Source organism: Myotis lucifugus, unplaced genomic scaffold (assembly GCF_000147115.1).
Source record: "Myotis lucifugus unplaced genomic scaffold, Myoluc2.0 scaffold_146, whole genome shotgun sequence".
NCBI lineage: Eukaryota > Metazoa > Chordata > Mammalia > Chiroptera > Vespertilionidae > Myotis > Myotis lucifugus.
This window is the reverse complement of record NW_005871194.1, coordinates 2,264,103-2,288,424: the sequence shown is the minus strand read 5'-3', so window position 1 is coordinate 2,288,424 and position 24,322 is coordinate 2,264,103. Positions and strand designations below refer to the sequence as shown.

The 24,322-nt window shown below is 44.3% G+C and overlaps 1 protein-coding gene across 6 annotated transcripts in view; it reads left to right on the top strand.

Annotated features, from left to right (window-relative positions):
- Window positions 1-24,322, top strand: part of MAP2K6 (mitogen-activated protein kinase kinase 6) — a 121,040-nt gene that overhangs the window by 64,727 nt on the left and 31,991 nt on the right. Inside the window, exons 1-2 of one of the 6 annotated variants that reach the window (XM_023759074.1) lie at window positions 14,207-14,242; window positions 18,615-18,684. The exons of 4 other annotated variants lie outside the window; for them this stretch is intronic. The gene's annotated coding sequence lies outside the window, so the exon portion shown is untranslated. Of the gene's footprint in view, window positions 1-14,206; window positions 14,243-18,614; window positions 18,685-24,322 lie in introns of those variants that run through there. One more of the 6 variants, XM_023759076.1, reaches the window with a different exon arrangement.

The following is a 24,322-nucleotide window of genomic DNA, read 5'->3' as shown; positions in this document are numbered from 1 at the left end:
GTGGGTCGCCAACCTGTGGGTCGCGACCCCTTTGGGGGTCGAACGACCCTTTCACAGGGGTCGCCTAAGACCATTGGAAAAACACATATATAATTACATATTGTTTTTGTGATTAATCACTATGCTTTAATTATGTTCAATTTGTAATAATGAAAATACATCCTGCATATCAGATATTTACATTGCAATTCATAACAGTAGCAAATTACAGTTATGAAGTAGCAACGAAAATAATTTCATGATTGGGGATCACCACAACATGAAGAACTGTATTAAAGGGTCGTGGCATTAGGAAGGTTGAGAACCACTGATCTAGAGGGAGTAACCTTCGAACATCGTTAGGGGCGTCTACATATTTGATGACATTACTTGAAGAGAACCTAATTGGCAAAACTAAAGGTGATATTTTTTTGTTTCATGTAGGGAGATAGAGGGCCATGCAAAAGATAAATTCAAGGAACTTTTTAAAAAATATATTTTTATTTATTACAGAGAGGAAGGGAAGGAGAGATAGAAACATCAATGATGAGAGAGAATCATTGATCATCTGCCTCCTGCATGCCCCACACTGGGGATCAAGCCTGCTACCTGGGCATATGCCCTGACCAGAACCAAACAGTGACCTCCTGATTCATAGGTCGATGCCCAACCATTGAGCCACACTGGCTAGGCTCAAGGCACTTTTATAAAGATATGTTGAATTATTTTGAAACTGTAGATATAGGGATACTAGTGTTTTGTGGGTAGGGACAGTTTTTAAGGGATCCAATAGCATTTGGTTCACCAACAGTGTTTTTGTCATCTTACAAATGAAAGATTCTAACCTTGTGGTGCTGGGGTTGCTCAAGCATTTCATGTCCAAGGCTGAATTTGGAAGATTTAGTGCTTTCTTTCCAAAGCAAGAGTTAAGAGAATCATGACTTCCTAGGGCCATGTGGGAGGTGGCCTACAATGTTGTGAAGAGTTTCCAGCCAGGAGCAAAGGGTCTAATGCCTACTACAGCTTCTCAGCTTCCATCGTGCTAGACATGCTAGAGTTGCTTTGTTTATTGCGCGGTGATGGAAAGTCAATAGGATTTTGTCCACCCTAAGTAACTGAAGACCCAACAAAAGAAGTTGCAACAACAGGGGTATTTTTACCCTCTCTGCGAAGATACCTGGAGATGCATCACTGTTCCAGGGCTGGTTAATTCAATAATTCAGCCATGCCCTGGCTTCACATGGTATCTGATTTGCTTTCTGGTTCCCTTGACTGTTTCTTCCTGGTCACATGACAACAGCAAGAGGCAGACAAAGAAGGGGGCATTTCTCCCCCTGGGTCTTATTATTTTAATCAGGAAGGAAAAGCTTCCAGGAGCTCCCCCCACCCCCATCAGGTTTCAAGCCTGGAGCCCAAAGCTACATAACTTGTTCACCCTTAAACTCTTAAAGGGGTTACTGTGGTTGGCATACACTAGGGGATAGCAAACTTCTTTAAAAATCTGATGGTGAATGTAGGACGCGGCTATAGGGTTAAGCCTCGGACTGACCTGTTGGCAAAGCCACTTGCCTCTGGATCTCTCTCTGTGGCCTCAGCCAGGCACAGGAGATGCACCTAGACCCAGCTTATTCTCTTTGTCATTTCTTCATCCATTCGCTGCCCTCACTCAGGCTTGTGAACCCTTGGCTGAGCTGGCTCGGCACAGGTGAATATTTTGGGCTTTGTGGGCCACATGTGTTCTCTGGGCCATGTCCTTCTTTTTCTTTTCTGAACCCTGTGAAAATGTAGAAACCACTATTAGATCTAGGGGGGGGTGGGTGTGCCAGGCATTAGCTGGTCAACAACGTTTCATTTCCTAAGGTTGGTGTAGGGGTCCACCATTGCCACCCATTTTCCGAACAACACTGCGATTTTGTTAGCATATTGAGTGGGCAGCCAACTGTGTTTGCCTTAATATCTAATTTGTAACATTGTTGTAATGATTATTAAATGTGATAACTAAATTAAGCATTAGACTTCTGATTAGATTGCAATAAAACACTATTTCATGAGATCTTAGTTGGTTCAGCATTCCTCTGTTGTGGGGAAGTGTGGCCTCAAAGTTCCTTCTCTTGTCCGTTTATGCAAATTTAAAGTAATTTTGGCAATGGATAATTTGATGAAGAAAAATTGGGTTATAAATTCCGAGGACTTTAGTTGTTCTTTCATTGAAGTGGGGTTACTATTCTCACTGTTAGGTTAGACTGGGTTAACACCCCTATCCCCCAAATCTCATTTGATGTCCTAAATGAATCAGCAGGGAAACCTACCCCACTCAGTGACTCAGTGACCCAACCTGATAGAGCAGCGGTTCTCAACCTGTGGGTCCCGACCCCTTTGGGGGTCGAACAACCCTTTCACAGGGGTCGCCTAAGACCATCGGAAAATTATAATTACATATATAATTACATATTGTTTTTGTGATTAATCACTATGCTTTAATTATGTTCAATTTGTAACAATGAAATTGGGGGTCACCACAACATGAGGAGCTGTATTAAAGGGTCGCGGCATTAGGAAGGTTGAGAACCACTGTGATAGAGGCTCTGCCATTGTGTGGTTGCACCATTAGGCGCACATGGCCTACTCAGTCTGTATGACAAAGACAGATTGGGGAACAGCACTGAACTTCTCACTGCCTCAGGCTGCAGGTGACATATTTCACTGGCCAGAGGGATCACATGGGTTACTCTAAGAGCAATATGGGAAATATGGGAGAACAAATGGAACATTTAGTATTACTATCCCTTCCACAATCCCAGTGCTCTATTCATATTCTTCAGAAGGAGAGAATTGATGACATTACACCATTATAACACCAGTAGCTTCCAGTCCTTTGCCTTCTATCTTAGCTTAAACTCTTGTGGGGTTTTTTTTTACATTATTAGATTACATTCTTCTCCTTTCCCACGCCTTTTCCTTTTCTTATACAGAATTGTGTCAATAGATTACATTCTTCTCCTTTCCCACGCCTTTTCCTTTTCTTATACAGAATTGTGTCAATAGAAGTCAGAATGAATGAAGTAGAAAATGAACATTGCAAAGTCAAAAGCACCTTCTTTTGCCCTTGGGATACTCCTCTAACTCAGTGAGTTTCAACGGGGAGAGCTGCTACTTTTGCCCTTGGGATACTCCTCTAACTCAGTGAGTTTCAACGGGGAGAGCTGCTACTCCCTATAGTATATCAGGCAATGTCTAAGGACATATTTTGGTTGTCACAACGGGGTGGGGTTGCTACCAGCATCTAGTGGGGAGAGGTCAATATATTACTACATATCAGATATGTTACTAAATATTGTGCAATGCACATGACAGCCACCAACCACAGGAAATTACCAAGCCCCAGAGGAATCGTATGCACATTGTAAAGTTTGAGAATTACTGCTCTTGGCTGGTCTCATATTGTGGTCCCGTTACTACCTTTAACACTTTTACACTGGAATACCAGGGCTCCTTCTAAAAAAGTTATAATTAACTTCCTGCCTTTCTTCCTTCCTTTTTCCCTCCCTCTCTTCCTCCCTACTTTTTCCCCACTTCTTTTTCAACATGCACATGCATAGGACCTGCTCTAGACCTACTACTGAATCAGAATCCCAAGGGGTAGGACCACAGTCTATTAAACAAATACCCCAGGACATTTATATGACCCTGAAGTTTGAGAACCACATCCCAGGACAAATCTTAACTCTACAGTTATCTCTATTTTCCTCCAAAACTTTGGACTTAGGTGGCCCAACCTCACAAGTAGTGTCAACTCTGTTGAGTTTTTGTGTTGAGTTAATAGCACTGTCATTCTCCTGCTGCCCCCAGATCCCCACCTGGCTTTCACCCCATTATTGGAATACTTGCATTTAAAAATGCGCAGTATCACCCAGATTCAGAAAAAGAAAAGACGTTTTGTTTACATCTGTTGCCTTTCTAGAATGTTCCCACTTCTGTGCATGTGTTGCTCCCTTCAAGTTCCAAGTGTGTTGCCGCTGAGTCTGTCCTGCGTTTTCCCGGTGCCCACTCATCTCTGGTGTCTGCAGTCTGGCTTCTCTCCCCACTTTGCCACCCGATCTCTTCTTGCTAAAGTCACCAGGGCCTTTTTTATTTTTGTTTTCAGCGACCTTTTTGAGTATGTTAAAGCAAACCTCTTAGAGGTTGGCAACCTTATAAAAAATCATGGATCACGGATCTGACTTTTTTGCTGGTGCGCACAGTTGAGCATGACTCTCAGCCTCCAAGCCAGGGAGAAATTGGATCTTACCCTCCCTTTGCTTGCCAACCCCCAGGGTAGGAAAGTAGTCAGTCACTGAAGACTTTTATGCTTAAAAACATGTTTTACAAATTCAGGTTTACTGCAATTTTTTTAAAAGCATGAAACTAGTTATTTTAGTTTCTAATTCACTTAATTACTAAATTTTTTCAGATAAATAATTGCCCCTATGATTCTTGTGATGTGTATTGCGCTGTGGTTGATTCTGACTAGACTCTTGCCTTGTTTCATAGAATGCACCCCTATTCAGTGTAGCTAAGCCAGGCATTATCTCCCCTTTGAGAACCCACAAACAAAATCTTTAAAATCCAGTGGAAGGGAAAGTACTCTAATGGAAAGGAAATAGAGTAAGAGTGCACCAAATGCAGGGCATCCTTCCCCCCAAAAGCCTCCTTCCCTCCCTCTCTCCTTTTCTTCCTTCCTTCCTTCCTTCCTTCCTTCCTTCCTTCCTTCCTTCCTTCCTTCCTTCCATCTCCCATTCCTTCTACCTTTCTTTTCCTTCCTTCTTTCTTTCTCTTTTTCACATGCTCAGCAAACACATTCCAGACAGTACATTAGGCTCTGGAGAGAGAACAACGAAACAGATTCAGCCCCTTGCCTTTGAGACGCTAAGGGTTTAGCACAGGACAGTGTTGTCATCAACTAGAACAATTTGCTAAACATGCAGGGAAGGTGAGGGTCCAGTGGGCCGGGAGGGAGCGATGAAGACGGGGTGAGTGGAAAGCTGGTCGAGACTCAACCTCTAAGGGTGAGCAAGTGTCCCACTACAGCAGTGTTTCAGCCACTGCCGTCCCCTGTGTCCGGGGAGGGAGGTGTGAGATTTCCTGGGGCATCTGCGGGGTCCTGAGGGGGTGGGGACAGAGGAGGCTGGGGAAGGAGGGGGCACAAGTCTGGATGTTAATGTAGAAAGGAGCAGGGCTGTGCATCAGTGACAGCTCAGAGGCCCGTGGCTTGGAGAAATATGGGGCCCTGAAAGATGGGGGGGGGGTCAGTAGGACCAGTGCAAAGTCTAGCTGAGACTTGACAGACGGGGGTTTGGTGTTGAAAAGTTGTCTGGGGTCATAGAAACCTTGACACTCACACAGGTGAGAGGCGCAGGGAGAGAAGAGGCCAAAGACAGATTCTTAGGTCTGGGCAACTTTTTAAAAAAAATTAACGTATTTTTATTGATTTCAGAGACAAAGGAAGAGGGAGAGAGAGAGAGAAACATCAACGATGAGAGGGAATCGTTGATCGGCTGCCTCCTGCATGCCCTACACTGGGGATTGAGCCCACAATACCGACATGCACCCCAGCCGGGAATCGAACTGTGACCTCCTGGTTCACAGGTCGATGCTCAACCACTGAACCATGCCAGCCGGGGCAAGGTCTGGGCGACTTTGATGGGGGAGGGTAAAGGAAGAGTTGCCTTGAAAACCTGTGGGGTGCAGATTTAAAATGCTCACTGCTCTTTCCAGTTGGCTGTGAGAAAGTCCTTTTTATGGTGAAAAAACTCATGTCCCCTTATTCCTTCACCTCCAGGAGTAACTCAGAGCAAATTGCTTCCCTTTCCATGTGACAGCTCTTGAAATGATTGGGAGACAGCTCTCCGATTTCCCTTGATCATTTCCTCTCTGGGTCACACTCTCCCTGCAGTCACGTGTTTCCTGCCCCCCTCCCTTGGACTGTATGGGACATGGCTTCTAACCCTCTTACCTGTACTGCTGGCCCGGCCAGCAGCAGGTGTTTGCCATGAAATGGGAAGCATAAGGGGGGATGCCTTCCTCCTTCCGCAGACATTTCTTTCTTCCGATTTTTATAGCCGCCTCTGCATGAGCTGTTGGGCCAGTGCGCCCGAGGGGTGGAAGAGGCAGCTTGGGGACCCGCTGAATAGCCGGGCTTTGTCTAGAGGCATGTTTTTCTGACTGTTGACGGTAGCCGACAGGGTGGTTTTTGTTCTGGGGAGAGCTGGTTGGAGAAAGCAGGCTGCTGAGAAAGCTGTGGGGCTCCACTTCCCTCTGGGGCTACCTCCCAGGCCCGCCCAGGGAGCTGCCATTTAGCATCCCCCGGGCACCCTTTGCCCAGCGGAGGTCATCTGAGGCCTCTGCGTCCTCTGAAGTCTCACACTGATAGCGAGGGGAAGAGAAACTGTCACCGGCTTCTCCGGCTCAATAGTAGCCAGGAAGGAGCCCCGCTCAGCGTGATTTCGTTTTCATCATCAGTCCCATTACAAAAACAGAAAATCCAACAACAGCTGTGTACCACTTTTCATAACTTTCCCTCCATGGTTGGCAGTCAGGTTGCTTTCTTTTGCAGAAAACACGATGTCAGTTCTCGTCGGAATTTATGTGTAAAAACTTGAAAGGAGACAGTTTGGAAAGGAAGGCGAAATTAGTGAGGTTTTCAGTTTGCATTTGGAATGAATCACACATTGGGGATTGGAACGTGCAAACAGAACGCTGGATTTTCCTCCTCGGGCCTTCCTGCTTTCTGTCCCACCCCTGGGCACGTAGGAGCCTTTCCCCGCAGGCTCTGACTGGAGCAAGGGGAACCCAGGCCAGAGAGAACTGGAGAGCCTCCTCCCCGTCAGCAGGGAGCAGGTTAGCATCTCCTGTAACCCGGGTCTGGACTCTGGTCAGCTGATTGGTGTGGCAAGTACATTCCAGCCGGGGGAAAAATGCTTGGCTGGTCTCTGTGGCTTCCAGAACATGCCGTCCTTCCATAAAATGACCCGAGAACACAGAGTGCTATTGAGGGCAGCTGGGTTTCTATGGAGCCCTCTACTTCTCTCCCCCGAGGGTCAAGACCAAGGTGGCCCCTGACCGTGAATTCTAGACCAGCGGTCTAAAAAGAAGTTTAGGTTCCAGGCCCAGTCCTGCCCATTATTACTCTGATGGCCTTGGGTAAAGTTCTTGCCTGTGTAAAGCTTGTAACCACCCTGAGCTACAGCTTCGCCTTCCTTCCGTCTGTATGCCATGGGTGTTCCCCCCACCCCCCCGCCCCGCCTTTGCTCATAGAAACAGGTTATACTTGGTGCATGGATTTAAAGGTTTATTCACAGGACTTGTGGGACCCGCAGCAGTCTCGGTTTCCTCCTCTGTAAAGGGTAACATGACTTCCACTTACTGAAGGCCTTATTCCAGCTTCAAAGATGTATGATTCGCTTACTTTATCAATTAAATGGGCGTTTGGTGGGCAGGTATAGGAAACTCCCTGTTGCAATATTGTGTATTTATAAAAATATATTCAGAATTTTAAATAATTAGAATAGCAAGGGAACTTTTGATACAGAATTTGTCTGTTGAGGTCTATTCTGCCATAGAATCTGTTAATGGTAATACTAACAAAGCAGAAAAGTGCATCCCAATATTTACACGGATCACGGTTAGAGTCAGTGATGACTCATGCACTGGCCAGCTGGCTGGATCCCATTCTGTCCTTCTGGTCAGTGTTATACTTGAAGCTGGGTATTCCTCAGCCGGTTATATCTTTCTGAATACCAGGCAGGGATAAGGAGATCTCCATAAAGCAAAGAAGATGGGAGTAAGGAAAGGAAGAGTTACCATATATGATGATTTCTCGGAGAAATCCTGAGCTGGTGTTGTGTCTGATACTTAAGAATATCTGATTGGTCTGCTCTGCAGGCACCATAGCCATTTGGTGCTCAGAGGCTGACGTGGGTTAGGAAGTGGGCCATCTGCAGCCAGGAAGGTTTGAGATGATCAAGGGGGAAGAGGTGGGAGGAAATGCCATTGTGGCGAGTTTCCTTTCATTGTGTATTGATCAATTCTTCTAGAGGAAGGCTCTGGACTGAGTCCCTTTCCATTTTCGCTGCTGCTAGGCTGACTATTAAACAGTGGTTTTAGACTTGGGTGGTTTTTGATGCGACAACTGGGAACATGCTGGAAATAATCTACTATAAAAATGCTCATATGGGCAAATCTGTAAATCATGATTGCCTGTCTAACCCTATTTCTTTCTACCTGGACAATCCCTCGACTCCACTCCACCCAACACAGATGCATCCCTTCCTGTCCCCCCTATCTGCTTCTCTCTTGTTCTAGTTCTCAGTTGGAACCTGCCATTCCTCCTAGGGTATAGTTCAGTTTTCCTCTTCCCCATCTTTTCTATTACTGATCAAGCCCAGGCTCCTCTCTTCTTTCATTTGGAACTCTGCAGTAATCTCTCAGTCCCTGTTCCTGCCTCCAGTCTTGTTCCCCCATCTCGATCCACTCTTTCTGCCATCAGAATGACTAAAGAAGTAAGTAATTCATCAACCATTTCCGGGTCAGGCACGCTCTTCGCAGGGCTGAGTGTAAGACAGCAAACTAATCACTGTTTCTGCCCTCACTTATGTTCTAGTGCTGAAGACCAACAAAGCCAGGTACACAGGCAAGTATCTAAGGTGTTTATAAATAGTATCAAGAAAAAAGAAATAAGGATTCGGGATGGAGGATAAAAGGGTGAGAAGGAACTAGAATGGAAAGAGGTGGAGACACAAATGTTCCAGGCAGAAAAGACAGTCTGTGCAGACTCTGAGATGTGCAAAAGCTGGGTGGGCTCCAAGAACTGAAAGCTAGGAGAGAATGACGAGTGCACAGAGCCATCAAAGAGAGAGATTCATGGTGGGACCAAAGAAGTGGGCAGGATCACATCACACAGGGCCTTGTAGGCTGCAGTAAGGAGTGCATTTTACTCCAGGTTCAGTGGGAAACCCCTAAGGAATTTTAAATACAAGAGCAGTTTTCTCGAATTTACATTTCACCATTACTCTTACTTTGTGGTGTGTGGGTCAGAGGAAGATGAAAGAGAAGGTGTGGAGACCAAGTAGGAGGTTGTTGTGGAAGTCCAGGAAAGAGATGGTGATGGTGTAGAGTCTGCGCTGTAGACTAAGACGTCAGCAAGAGAGATGGAGAAAGTTGGGCCGATTTAAAATAATTTGGGAGATAAAATCAATGTGATCTATTGGGTTAGACATGGGGGAAAAAATGACAGGAGGAAGTTAAGAATGGCTGTTTTGAACAACTGGATGGAGGGGTTCATCTCTTGAGATTTTGACCCTCAATCCTCCTCTTCCACTTGTAAGGATTCATATGATCAGATTGGGCTCACCCAAACAATTCAAGCAATCTCCTCATCTCAGCAGGCTCAAGCATCCCACATGTCAGTGTTGCATCTGTGTCACCCTGTCGGCTGTGATGTCCTTCAGAGAAAAGATTATGGCTTAGTCATCTTTGTGCCACCCTTACTTAACACAGTGCAAAGCCTGTAGAAAGCATAAAAATGTTTAAATTGTTTCGTATGAGTTTTCAATTGTTTCTCTAGACGCTGTAGTACCCAGCAAATCTCCCCGCTTCCCCTCCAGAGCATGTCCTTCTGTTCTCTGGTCAGCCGTTAGTCTGAGACAACCCTGCTTTGATCTCTTGATGCATTTCAGAGGTCTCGGGCTGTTCTACGTGGATTGATTCCAAGTTCTGTAAAGCTGAGTGACTTAGCATATTGTCCTTCGACTTGTCCTTTTTAAGGAGGCAGACATATTTCACACATGCCACTAAAAAGCATGCTAGCTATGCAAGTGGTCACTTAACAATTATGAATAAATATACATTTTCACAACCAGTACTTGTAGTGCTTTGAATGGAACATTTTACACCTGAAAAAGAAGTTGACAAAAATATGGTTGATGCCTGCAGAATATATTCACCATAAAGTGCTAAGGGTTGAAAGCATCTTAAAAATTGTACATACAGGCCCTGACCAGTGTGGCTCAGTTGATTGGGTGGCATCCAGGGCACCCATAGGTTGCTAGTTCAATTCCCGGTCAGGGCATATGCCCGGGGTTGCTGGTTCCATCACCAGTAGGGGGTGTATAGGAGGCAGTGATTGATGTTGCACTCTCACATAGGTCTTTCTCTCTCTTTATTCCTCTCCCTTCCTCTCTCTCTAAAAATCAATAGAAATACTTTTTAAAATTCTAAAAAAAAAATGTACATTTAGTGTGGTCTTAATTTTATGAGACTTTTCTGTATCTATGTAAATATGTACATTTATAGATATGTGTACAAAAATGATGGCAAAGTAGTGCACCAAAATATTAACAAATGGTTTTGCCTGGTGGTGGGAATTTGGCTAACTTCAATTTTCATTTTTATACTTTTTCTGTTTTCTAAATTTTATAATAAACATTTTCTACTTTTGAATTCAGGAAATCTGTAATATTTGTTTTTAAAAGTAATTTATTATTACTGGCAAAAATTATTATTAATATTGGAAAAAATGTAAGAGCCACACCCAAAGGCACATGCTTTTTCATGCCCCTTCTCCTCCCCACCCAGCATAATGGCTGCAGTAGAAGCCTTTGCATTCCTAAAGCATCAGGAGTAAAAAAGTTTTTAAATTTAATTTTAATTTTGGCCAGTGATGAAGACAGTAAGAAACCAGAAGTTCTTTCTTTTTTTTAATATGTTTTTATTGGTTTCAGAGAAAAAGGAGGGAGAGGGAGAGAGAGATAGAAACATCAATGATGAGAGAGAGTCTTTGATTGGCTGCCTCCTGCATGCCCCACACTGGGGATCAAGCCCAAAACCCAGGCATTCGCCCTGACCAGGAATCAAACTGTGACCTCCTGGCTTATGGGTCAATGGTCAACCATTGAACGACACTAGCCAGGCTGAACTAGGGGTCCTTGATTTGAAATGCTTTTTTTTTTCCAGCCAAGAGAATGGAGGTTAATGCACATAAATGATTATTGACCTAGGAGAGGATTTGGAGGTGACTTAAAATGAGAAAATGTCATCAGAGTTCAAGAGGTTTTTTTTAAGGTGTGTCCGATCTGATCCGGTTGACTCCCCAAACTCAGGCAGATGTTCCAGAGGTTTCCAAGGAAGGCTTCTGTCTACCCTGGAACGTGAGATGGCAGCGGGACTTTCTGCATGCAGCTTAATTCCCAAGACCAAAATAGTCCAGTGAGTCACTTGGATATATTCTGAATCAAAGACTTAAAAACCCAGCCATGCAGAACCTCCTAATGCCTTAGCTCAGAGTAAACGTCAGCTCATTTGGATTTCAAGGCTGCCGAGAGAGCCGCTGCTCAAGGCAGCCGGGGTACTGTTAGAGCAGAGAGATGATCCTACAGGCAAGGACTACATGCTATGGTGTGCAATGGTACGCTACAGCCTTTTAATGATTTTTTCATACTCTCTGTGCTGCTTAGCCCAGTGTAAGGCACATACAACGTGTTGGGTGAATGACAGAGACCAGAGCAGAGTCTTATGAAGTACTGGCCGAGCAGGGTGCCAGCCATCTGGCTTGCTGGGACTGCCCCTCTTCACAGCTCTCGTCTTGGTTTAATCATGAAGTGTCCTCTTTCAAAAGCGGCCCATTTGGGATGATCGCTTTATAGAGTCACCCTGTGACCGAGGTGGCTAAGAGCAATCTAGATTCCCGTGATGTCATCTCTGTCTGCACAGCAGTTGTCTGCCTGGCAAAAATGTAAGAGCCACACCCAAGGGCACATGCTTTTAAATGCCCCCCTCCCCCTTCCTACCTGGCATAATGCCTGCAGTACAGCGCCTTTGTACTCAGTCTTTGCAGATAGATAAATGGCACTGCGGAAGGAGCCCTAGCAGATTAAAGCCCTGGACGCGTTTGTTGATCTCTTTCTATGGTCACAGCTGTCCCACATGGTGGCAAGATTTCTGGGACTCTGCACTCTGCATTTGGGGCCAGTGGGATATGATCCTGAGAACACATTGAAACTGACAAGCTGCCTTGACATTTGCTCTCTAGCTCCTAAGCCATGGATTTTCTTCTTCTTTATGACAGTTTGCACGTCTGTTCCCTTTATTCCTCCGGGGACTCCCGCGCCGTCCCCTTGTCCTTCAGAAGAATGAGTTGAAAGGCAGCATGTCTAATTCGCAGAGGATTTAGTGCCCTTAATTGCCCCAGAAGCCCCAACGGTCAGTCTCTAGGAACAGGCTGAAGAGGGACTCAAATTGAGACAAACGTTTGTGTCTCGACAAAGGCCAGGCGGTTTGGTTTTCTGACTCCTGCCCTGGGAGCACAAGTGTAATAAATGAGATTGGAGAAATGCTCACATTTTCTGAATTGGGGTTTAAGTTCCTAGAAACCTCCTGTGCTCTGTAAATTAAGATCATGGACTGAGCTAGTTCCGAATGAAGAGACTGGTTCTGAACTTTTCCTGGGTCCCGGAGCCCTCTGAGAAATGATGAGGACTGTGGATCCTGTGCCCAGGAAAGTGTGCACGTGCACACACAAAGAAACCTTTGCATGTAATTTCAGAGGAGTTGTGTTGCCCAGTAGGCTCTGTGGATTGTAGGTTCATGTAGCAGACATAGCTGGTTGTCTCCATGATGTGCATGCTCCATGCTCCCCTACCTTCTCTCTATTATAAACCATATTCTCTGCCCTGGCCAGGTACCTTAGTTGGTTAGAGCGTTGTCCTGATACACCAAGGTTATGGGTTCGATCCCTGGTCAGAGCACATACAAGAATCAACCAATGAATGCATAAATAAGTGGAGGAAATCGATCTCTCTCTCTCTCTCTCTCTCTCTCCCTCTCCCTCCCTCTTCCTCTTTCTATCTCAAATCAATAAATAAAAATTTTAAAAATATACATTATTTAAGGAAAAAAAGAGAAGCCCTATTCTCCTTGTGTATCTCACCCTTCTCCATGTTATTGTGCACTTGAGCGGAGGCCCTGACCCCAGCCCTGGGGATGGAGGTGGTGGCAGAGTGACTGGGCGAAGCCAATGGCGATGGTCCTGTGCCAGAGGTAGGTTCTGGCATAGGTATGTGATCCTTTGTTGGCCAATAAGACAGGAGGGTCATTCTGCATGGGGAGCTTTCGGTAAAATTTAATCCCTCTTAAAATGAGAGACAGACAGTAGTATGGAGCAAACAATCTTGTATTATAGGACCTAGCAAATGAGAGAAGGCAAAAAGAACCCTGTGGGATGGCTTGGTATTGGCCATATGTGGATGTGTGTATGTATGTTCATGTGCAGATGCAGACATATGTGTATTTTTATGTATGAGTGCTTACATATTTATATGTATGTATATGTCTGTGCACATTCATGTATTTCCTACCTCTCATTGGTGAAAGGGCCGAGAAAAAGTGATACCCCAGTACCAATGAACACACCTAGTACCCAGATCTTGACACCTTTGACCACTGAGAGGAAACACTTTTCCTGGGGAAATGTCAGGGTTGGAGCATGAATCAGGGTGATACTGGAAGAGAAGGAACGCTAGTGCCCTAACTGATCCTTTTTTTCACGGTCGAACTGGCGGTTTTTTAACAATTAAGTTTGTGATCAAATTAGTGGCTTCCTTGGTCGTACACTCATTGCTGCACCTCCTTTGAGTTAACCAGCCCCTTGGTTTGCAGCAGTGTTCTGTGAGATACCATGCGGGTAGGTTAGGCATTCTTCTCTCCTCGCATAGTGTGCTTGCAGAAGCCTCCCAGGCAGAGAAGGCAAACCCATACCTGGAGTAGGGAAGCGTGAATTGCAGGCTCCTCCTCCCCTCTGGTGGATGTGGTGTGCTATAATCACCTTCCACCACGGGGCTGGCAGACGCCCTTGCAGGTGCTATAGGGCTTGGCATCTATCCTGCTACTGATGGGTTGGACATTCAGCAGTGGCAATGGCTAGGTCGTTGGTAAGAGTGGTACGAGGGAGCCCATGCTGCTGGACCCAGGCACAGCCTCCATTCCTGCCACCTGAGCTATTCCATGCACTGGAGTGGCTGAGAAGAGGAGGCTGGCTGCCATCCACGGGTGGGTGATGCATTCCTCCAAGGATGCCTCAAGCACCGTTGCATCTGCTGCTTCACTGGCTTGGGGGCAGAGCACATTGTACCACAGCCTGCACTGCCCTCATCTGTTTGGCCCACATTTCTGCTGCCTACTGAATGAAAATAGAGGATTCTGTGCCAAAGTCTTGTTTGTCACTGTGATCTCAGTAAGTAGGGGGACAAGGTGGACGATATGGGCAAGGTAGGAAAGGCTTATCCTCTTAAGCCCCGAGGATAAAGACTCTGAGGGTTTTGCACTGAGACACACGTTGAAGATGTGGGTCTCCCTTTTTCTCCCTGGGTTAGTGCTTCCGCTTGCGCTTGCACACACGTTCAGTTCACTGAAACATAATGTGATCGGGCAAATAAATACTCAGAAGGAAGCATAGTGTTGCCAGGGATCACAGCCTCTGCCAGGAAATCTAGAACAGGTTGCATTCTGCAAAAGGAAGAGGCGCTACAATAGCCACAGCCATTGATTTGATATAAAAAAAGGGCTTAGCCCTAGTCCATGGCCTACTTACTCAAGGCCGTGTTAAATATGACAGAATTTCACTACCACCATTGAATTTAGACTATTTCTTGGATGCTTATGTAACATATTTTTTGACTTATTGTGAGACTATTTGGGGAGCTGAGCCCGGGAGATGTGCTTTTATTTCCTATAATGTCTCTTTGCTGCATGATTAGTTTGGCTGTTTGCTTTTCTCCGGTACAGAAAGATTTGGAGAGTTAGCCTGATATTCCTGGGTGGGATGCCTTCTTATTTGTATATACAATTTAAGGAAAAGTATAGCTTTTTAAAAATAGTTTTAAAAAAATACTTTGCAGCCTGGTCAGTGTTGCTCAGTGGTTGAGCGTCAACCCATGAACCAGGAGATCATGGTTTGATTTCAGGTCAGGGCATCCCCTGTAGGGGGCATGCAGGAGGCAGCTGATTAATGATTCTCTCATCATTGATGTTTCTATCTCTCTCTCTCCCTCTCCTTCCTCTCTGAAATCAATTAAAAAATCTATTTAAAAAATAGGTTGCAGCCATGTATGGGGCCTATATTCTTGAGAGGAAAGCGTTCTGCAGAACTTAGCCTCATTTCCTAGAACTTTGCATCTCTCCCCTCAGCCACCTCGTGTTCTTTCACCCTCGCTCCATAGCACGTGCCACACCATGGCAGCTCCTCTGGTTGCTTGTGGCTACTCTGGGCCCCTCCTCTTTGTTAGAGGACATTCTGTTCTTCGCAACAGCCCCAACCTGTTTGCAGCTTGGCACACAGGACTCTGCACAGTCTTACCCCCGGGGACAGTACTAGTTTCAGACTTTCAAAGACCGAAGCTTCTGGCCCAACAGCTTTCAAACACTGAGACAATTGGGAGAGGGAGTAATGCACTGAAGTTAAGAGAATATAGTCTTGGCATAAAAGGAGGAGGAGATCTTGGCATCCATTACTTATAAGCCCTGCATATTTTAGAGAAATTCCATTTCATCTTTTCTTTTTTGGGGGGTGGGGGTGGGAGGGAGGGATGGACCTGAAATAAGAGGCCATAGTGCAAGTCAGGAATATGGAGATTGGGAGCGAGATTAGGTAAGGGAACAACTTTTCTGAAGAAAATATACCTTTCCAAAGCAGGTCAACAGACAAAATGCTTGCTGGGAAAGTAAAATCATCTGAAAATAGCTTGAGTTATGTACTAATAGAAAAAAAAAGAATAAAAACTAGCATGTCTTCTTGATTTAAAAGAAAAAGAAATGTAGTGTTAGGATGGAAAGTTGTATATCTAGCGTGGGCTTTGGGATGCAGACCCGGATGGAAATACAGACTGTTGGAACTTGAGAAAACATGTTAGTTTCTGCATTCATATAGTGAGAATAATATTTCATTTTTCACTTAAATTGTTTTTCTTTTTAATTGTGGTAAAATATATATAACACAGACTTTACCACCTTAACCATTTTTATGTGTACCATTCAGTGGCATTAACCACATTCACATCATTGTGCTACCATCACCACCATCCATCTTCAGGACATCTTACGAAACTGAATCTCTGGGCCCATTAGATGACGACTCCCATTTCTCTCCCTTTCTCTCCGCCCCCAGTTACTGTTCTCCTTCCTGTCTCTATGAATTCAACTACTCTAGGGACCTCATCTAAGTGGAAAACAATATTTGTTTTTTTTGTGACTGCATTATTTCACTTAGCATAATGTTTTCAAGGTTCATTCATATTGTAGCATGTGTCAGCACTTCCTTCCCTTTTAAGGCTAACCAATATTCCATTGTGTGTATATGTCGCATTTTATTTATCCATTTATCTGTCAATGGACATTTGGGTTGCTTCTACCTTTTGGCCACTGTGAATAAAGCTACTGTGAACATGGATATGCAAATACCTCTTTGAGATCCGGGTATTAGTTCATTAGGGCTGCCATAACAAAGTACTCTACGCTAAGTGGTTGAAACAACAGCACATTATTTTCTCACAATTCTGGATACTAGAAGTCTGAAATTAAGGTCTTGGTTTCTTCTGAAGACACTCTCCTTGGTGTGTAGATGACTGTCTTCTTATATCTCCATGTGGTCTTTCCTTGAATAGGTAATGTACTGACATGGCTCAAATGGAAGATTTCCAAATTTTCTCTTCTAAGGACAATGGTCATGTTGGATTTGAACTGACCATAATGACTATATTTTAATTTAATTACCTTTTTCAAGACCCTATCTCCAAAAACATTTTGGGGTTACTAGGGGCTTAGGACTTCAACATATGCAATCTATGGGGATACCATTCAGCCCATAATACCCTGCTTTCAATTGTTTTGGGTACGCACCCAGAAGTAGAATGGCTGGATCACATGGTAATTGTATTTCTAGATCTTTGAGGAAATAGTTTATTTTTATAGAGTGGTTATGAGATTCAAATGCATGTGAAGAACTTAGCGAATGGTTGGTTAGCCCTAGAAAATGTTGACTCTAATTAGTTGCATAGACTATAAACTGTCTGATCCCCAAATTTTCAGGCAAAGAAATTAAGTCCAGAAAAGTTAAGCAATTTATGCCTTCAAGTTTCTAGTGAGCAGCAGACTTGGAAAAAGAACCTAGGTTCTGACAATACCAGGGCTCTTTTATTACCATGAACCACTTCTTTATATGAATTGTTCTATTATTTGCTATTAACTATTCGCTGGCTTTTATGGCATTTGATTCTGTTCTTCTGTTTTTAAACTTAGTTTTATGAATAGGTAACATATTTGTGTGTCTGTACAATGAAATATTGTTTGGTGTTAGAAAGGAAGAAGTACTGATGCATGCTATAACATGGGCAAACCTTGAAACCATTGTGCTAAGTGAAAGGAGCCAGCCATGAAAGCCCACATATTATCTGATTCCATTTATATGAAGTGTCAAAAAATAGGCAAATCTATACAGACAGAATGTAGGACCAGAGAGAAGGATAGTATTGATGGAAAATGGAGACTAAATGCTAAAGGGTATGATTTTTGTGTGTGTGGGTAGTAAAAATGTTATAAAATTGATTGTGGTGATGGTTGCACAACTCTGCGAATGCACGAAAAACCATCGGATTGTATGGTTCAAATTGGTGAATTGTATGTTATGTGAATTATATCTCAATAAAGCTGTTACAATAAAAATTAGAGGGCAAAGGTAATGTCATGGATCTATTGTAGACCTTGGGGTTTACAGCCCTGGAGATTAAGAATTCAAATTCTTCAGTAGCCAACTTTCGACTACGTCTCAAAGAGTGGACTGTATCACATACTCACATGTGATCTTTGGGACTCATGGGTAGTTTTTGAGCTGGTAACCACTTCTGACTCATTTGTTTCCACGTTTGACGATGAGCAGCTTTGGAATGGAGGAGGTTCTTAAAAGGAATAAGGACATTTTAGATCCCACCTACCTTCCAGCCTTCCATAGTAGGGTGTCTATTAGAATTTCTCTCTCACGTTCTCTATAGACCATCAGCCAGTTCCTCGGGAGCTTAGGCACGGCAGGAGTACTGAGTAGAATTGCATTTGACGCTGCAGACGCTCCTTTGCTGACCTATTCTGCCTGTTTCTAATGTGTCTTGGCTTCATGTTTCCTCGGGTCCCAGGGGGAATCTTGGCAGAACACCCTGTTATATGTCAATATGAGTGCCTCTCTCAACTTCTCTTCACACTGAATTTTCTCCGTGTTGTCACCCTTGAAGCTCTTCTTTTTTCTTCTTGTCTTAAAGAGAGACCCTTCTCTCCTTTCTGTGAGTCTCACTTCTCTCCACTGAGCTGTAAATCTCGCAAGGCCCACTGGGACCTTGCCCTGTCACTTCTGTTCACTTCTCCGGTCTCTTTGCCCCTTTCTCCCACTTGCTTCTTTTCTCCTCTAGACTGTTGCTCAAATTCCCCATCGTTTTTTAGAAAGCAGTAACAAACGTGCAAAAAACAAACAAAAAAAACAAACCAAAAAACAACCAAACACCGAAAATTTCCATGGATCTTTATTGCTTCTTCAATATACTATGTGCTTTATGTTTTTTTCACAGTTACCTTTTGGGAAAAGTCTGTGCATTTTCCTATTTTCATCGATGTGTATTTTTTGAGGAAGAGGCCCAGGTAAGGAAGTTAAGAGCCCTGCGCTAACATTAAGTCTAGAACATATCCTACCTAGACAAATTCTGGATGTGAAAGTGAGATGAAGTTGCAACAAGAGGCGAGCAAAGTGTGGAAAAACGTTTTCCCAGGCATCATGCTAGAGGCCCACGATGTGGTCACAAGCGGACTCGCGTGCCGGTGGGTGACGCGGCTAGATGCAGTGAGAGTGCTATTTGGTGTAAAGCCTCGTTTTATTTATTGTTTAGGCGTTGGAGGATGGAGCACTTTTCCTGGAGAGAAAATAGTGTCCTTAGTAAGAGATACGGGTTTTTCTTTCACAGAAGAAGCCCCCAAGATGGCTGTCGAGATGCATTTGGTTTTGTGCATTTATTTTACTTGGAGTGTTACGGTTTCTGGTGGCTAGCCAGCTTTAAGAGTCTGGGTGACCTTGAGTGTTTAGTCTCGTCTGGGGCTGGTTAATCCTCTGGTCGGAAGGGAGAGGCATCAGGTAGAGATTACCATCAGCATGAGGTGAGCAAGGAATCCATTAGTGGCCTGAGAGCCCCTTTCTTTGATATGGAGGGGGCGGCCCTCACCACACATAGCACAAGTGTCACTGAGACACAGTGTTTTGCAAACAGAAGCCACAGTCACAACTTTCAGTCGCTTGACCATTAAACTCCTGCTAAAGTAATTTCTGTCAGGTAGGGCCTAGGCTTATCAATTTCATCAGAACCCCCACCCCCCGTAGAGCAGGGGTATTAGTTTATAAACACACTCCAGAGCCAGAGCCCTCTCCTCTCACAGTAGAAAGCTTTGTGATGTTGTCAGTAAAGCTGGGGCCAGAGCACCGTTTAATGAGGAAAGTAGCTGGTTTACTGACGGAATGTTTCCATCTTAGCATCCGGGGAACTAAAGTCCAGAAATGTTAAAAGTTCTTGGGCAACGGTCGTGGCAGTACAGCTTTACGATGGAGTCTGGCTCTCCCGCAAGACCCAGCTCATGTCACCATAGTAGTTCCCGGGAAACCGCTTTCTAACCTCCATCTGTTATCTACAGAAGCCTGGACATCGGAGTAGAAAGCCTGTTCAGGGGATTTAATCCAGGACTTTTTTCTTGGCTCCCAGCTATACTATTGCCGACACAGTTCAGCAATCATCCTTCTACAAGCCAGTGCAAATAGCCTTGTGATGAAGAGTAATTGCAACTGTAGGGCTAAATATAATTATCCTATATGGGAAGGCTGCCTGCTCACCTCTGGACCAGCTCTGGACAAGGTCCTTGACGTGGAGGAAGAAATAAATATTCACCCCATGCAGTTGTAGTGACCATTACATTAAGGATTTATGTCACAAGCTGAGCACTGCGCCTTGCATATAATAAATTCTCAATAAACATTGGTTGCTTTTATTATTCTCATGAGCAGCTACTTGTTAATAACAAAGCAGCTGCCAAAAATAGCAGTGTAGCTGACTTGGCAACTTTCCTCTACCTAGCACACGTTTACCCAGTGGCGCTGCATATGCTGCTGGGTTCCTTTAATTCTGCTAGGCCCTTAGCAATATTCCCACTTTAAGGATGAGGCTTCGATTAATAACTTCCCAAGGTTTTACAGCTAACGAGCGCTATGGTTTGGTTCCCTTCCCACTAGGCCTCTCTTTTGTTCTCCAGCTTAACCGTAGGTGACGCTGATGGAGACTTTTACATCATCCAGTTGAATATACAGATGCGTGAGCACCTCCCTCAGCTCTTCGTGCTACGTTCCAATAAGAAAGACTTGTGAGAATTGCCATCAATAATGTGCAATTAAAATCCATCTAATAAAAATTTGCAACTTAAAGTCTTCTAACATCGATATATCCAGGGGTCATTATATATATGAACTCCCTGTATGTTTGGTTAGCCCTTAAAACCAGTTTGGGGAAATTGTATGAGACACACGGAACATATTGAAATTCATACCTTTCCCTCCCATTTCTGATCACAGCGGTAGGTGGGACATTCTCCTGGTGCAGTGGGGAATTTATGTACTTTTTGTGTCCTCAGTCTTGGAGAGTAACCAATTGACATGTTTCAAGGTGACTGGCTGGAACAAATTCTAGACTCATTACCTAAGACTGGAGAATTCCACTTCCTTCGAGGCCCTGCGTTACGGCGCCACCTGAAGCGATGCTTTGCAATCAAGGTGACGGTGGTTGATTCAGGAGTAAAAACGAAGGGCCTACGTCTCTCAATTCCCCCTTCAGGGTTCCATGAGGACCTGAAATCATTTTGAAATATGAGTCAACTTACATAAAGAAAACTGTTTGGAACATAAGTTGTTTGCTTTTGTAAATGAGGGTTTTTCTCTTCGGAAAATCTAACACTTAAATGGAGTGGTTTTCTCAAAGTGATTCCTCCGTCTTGGTTTCTTAATGGCCCATCATGAACCTCAAACTGGCAGTGCCACCCTTGGGAATTGCACTAAGCCAGGGGGGTGTATGTGGCAGAACAAAAGACAGAGGCCCCTCCATCTTTTGCCAGGCTGTGGGTTGCAAAACACACTCCCAGCCATGCCCAGCCTCCGTGGAGAGGAAGGGGATGCGATACCGCAGAAACAACCGTGATGCAGAGGATTAGCCTCCGTTTCTTTGGCCGAGGGTGTGGGCTTCAAGGGGAAGAATCCTGCCGATTTAGTTGTTGTTGTTGTTGTAAATCCTCACCCAAGGATATTTTTCCATTGATTTTTAGAGAGTGGAAGAGAGAGGGAGAGACAGAGAGAAACATTGATGTGAGAGAAACACATCGATTGTTTGCCTTCTGCAGGACCCCTGACCAGGGGCCAGGCCTGGGAGGAGCTTCCAACCAAGGTACATGCTTGGTTGAACCCAGGACCCTTTGGTCCCTAAGGCTGATGCTCTATCCACTGAGCCAAACCAGCTAGGGCCCAACTTTTTTAATATTGCTTTGGCCCTGGTTCCTTTACCTTCTTGACATAAAAAATATTAGAATGTGCTGCAGGCCTGGAGAAAGGGCTACATTTCTTCCTTATGATTTTTCCTCTGAGGTGGCATCAAATTAGAAAGAATTGGAAGGAGCCCAGCCGGAGTGGCTCAGTGGTTGAATGTCGACCTATGAACCAGGAAGTCATGATTCGATTCTCAGTCAGGACACATGCCCGGGTTGTGGGCTCAATCCCCAGTAGGGGGCATGCAGGAGGCAGCTGATCAATGATTCTCTATCATCATTGATGTTTCTATCTCTCTCTCCCTCTTTCTCTCTGAAATAATTTTTTTTTTGATTTCTGAGAGGAAGGTAGAGGGAGAGAGAGACAGAAATTCCTGATGAGACAGAAATATATATATTTTTTTTTAAAGAAAGTATTGGAAGGCGGCCAGCACCTTCCCCTCCTTTGTTCCAGCAAAGGGCATCCACTGAGGACCATCTACCAATATGCAATATGCATTCCTCTTAGTTTGCAGTTAATTTCTCAACTATCCCTCTTTTGTAACATTTAAAAGAAAGTTTTCTGTGATTCAGTCTCTATTTAAGAAAATCTTTATATTTTAGAAAATTTCAAATATGCTCAACGGTAGATAATTTAATGAACTGCCACGAGTCCATTGACTAGCGCTGGCAATGATCACCTCATGGTCAGTCTGATTTTATCATATCTCCCTATGCCCACCATATTATTTTGAAACAACTTCTAGAATGATGTTATTTCACTTGGAGGCACTTCAGTATTTATCTCTAAAATACAAATGCTGTTTTTTAAACCTAACCAAAACTCACTGCATCATTTGCAACGATCAAACGCATCGGTACATTTTGTGTGTGCTGTAGCCCGTTGCCATGTTTTGTTTTTTTTAAAGTGGAACTTTTTAACACTCTCATGACTCCATTTCCTTTTGATAAAAACTCATGAATGAAGCAGCATATAAATGAGGAAGGAGATGCGCACAGACAGCGGGGATTTCCCATCTAACCGCTGCCTGCCTCCTACCTTCGCTCTGGGCTCAGACCACAACTCAAGGCTATTGGCTGTGATTTGCTTTTAGGTTCTTTCAAGAGCACGTAGCACCAAATTGTTAACATGACAGGACAAACTTGAGCTCTACCGGGTCTGAAAAAAGAGCTTCAATCACAGGGAGCTTAGGAAACCCCTGGAGTGCTTTCAGTCTTTGCAAGGTCCCGGAGGAGGGAGCTGTGAGTGCTGCTCTCCACAGGCTGGCTCCTGCTTCTTTGACACACCCAGAGCTTCTTCCTGTCCCTCACGATTCTTCTTCCTTCGCATCTCATTGTCCCCAAATGTCCTGACCTTGGCTGCCCTTGCTCCCATGCTCTTCTTGCTTCCCTGCCTGTCTCATGAATTTTCTACTTCTCTGTTTGTTACTCCCACGTCTACACATTCCACTCCCCCATCTCTCTGAGGCCGCTTGAAATCCGCCATGCCCCTCTAGCATCTTACACTCAACACACTTGAATTGCAGGCGCTTATCTGCCTTCTCCCACCACCACCCCAACTGGCCTGACTTTCCTTTTTCATCTAATTCTATCTGGGTGGGGAAAAGCCAGGTTACTACTACTATTAACTACTACTAACTACTGCCATCACCACCACCTACTGGTATTACTACTACTAACTACTACGACTATTATTAACTACTACTACTGCCACTGGGTGTCTGATCTTCTAGACCTTATCCAGTAAATTACCAGAGCCCATAGATTTTGCCTCTGAAAAGTTTAAGCAGCTTTTTTTAATGAGCCTGATTGTTGTGGTCGCTGCCTCTTAATTCTTGGGTCTAATGCTAACTGTGTGTATGGGCCAAGCATGGCGTAGGGCTTTGAAGAGCTTGCATTCTGGTGGAAGAGATGGGGGAACAGATAGTTGCAGGCCCTGTATGAAGAAGACACTCAAGATATGCCAAGTGAAATGTGGCCACACAGACAAGGGGTGTTTATTGTGTGTGTGTGTGTGTGTGTGTGTGTGTGTGTGTGTAAGACTTCCTGAGGAGAACATGCTTGAGCTGAGTGTTGAAGTTGACCAGTGAAGACAGGTGATAAGAATATTCCAGGGATATGTCTTAAGAATCCCGAAACACCAATCAGGAAGAATGTATGCACCCCTAAGTTCGTAGCAGCATTATTTACAATAGCTAAGATCTGGAAACAACCCAAGTGCCCATCAGTAGATGAGTGGATAAAAAAGCTGTGGTACATTTACACCATGGAATACTATGCAGCAGTAAAAAAGAAGGAAATCTTACCCGTTGAGACAGCATGGAGGGACCTGGAGAGTATCATGCTAAGCGAAATAAGCCAGTCAAGGAAAGACAAATATTACATGATTTCACTTATATGTGGAATCTAATGGACAAAATAAACTGAGGAAAAAAATAGGTCCAGAGACATGGATGCATAGGAAAGACTGACAGATCTCAGAGAGGGGGAATGGGAAGAAATTAACCAAAGAACATATATGCATATATACATAGCCCATGGATATAGTCAATAGTGTGAGGAAGGCCTGGGGTGGGGCAGGGGCTGGGTGGAGGGAGGCGACAGAAGGGAATATGGGGGATATATACTGTCAACAATAAAAAAAAAGAACATTCCAGGGAAAATATGAACAAAGACCTGGAAACTTAAAACACCAAGGTGTGTATGTGTGTAA